At 33.5% G+C, this 367-nt stretch overlaps 1 protein-coding gene across 1 annotated transcript in view; it reads right to left on the reverse strand.

The window, feature by feature from the left end:
* The window catches only part of LOC119591443 (protein NipSnap-like), a gene marked incomplete at its 3' end in the record, with an annotated part of 10976 nt that overhangs the window by 3823 nt on the left and 6786 nt on the right, over positions 1-367 (reverse strand).

Below are 367 nucleotides of genomic sequence, written 5' to 3' on the forward strand. Positions count from 1 at the left end.
AACTGTAAAACCTATTTATCAAACTATATTACAATATTCATTAAAGTCATGTCTTCATAGTTTAATCTTAATATGAATACTCAAGAATGCCTGGCAAAGTGGCCAACATATATAAACAAAGACCATAATTCCTTTCCATGATCTGTTTATAGCATTTGAGGTGCTGCTGAGCTAATGAAAAGTTCTCCCAGATATGGTGAATTACCTGCACCAAATGATCAAAATATTTACTAATGAGTAGTCATGTCCAAGCTCTAAATCAACCAGGAAAATATCATAACCAGTGTTCAGAACATTTAATTAAGTATTCATGGGCGTTCTAGAGCTGTGAAAGGAGGCTTTATAGCATGATGAACAAAGAAGCCAA

The sequence above is a fragment of the Penaeus monodon genome, chromosome 28 (assembly GCF_015228065.2).
Source record: "Penaeus monodon isolate SGIC_2016 chromosome 28, NSTDA_Pmon_1, whole genome shotgun sequence".
Lineage (NCBI taxonomy): Eukaryota > Metazoa > Arthropoda > Malacostraca > Decapoda > Penaeidae > Penaeus > Penaeus monodon.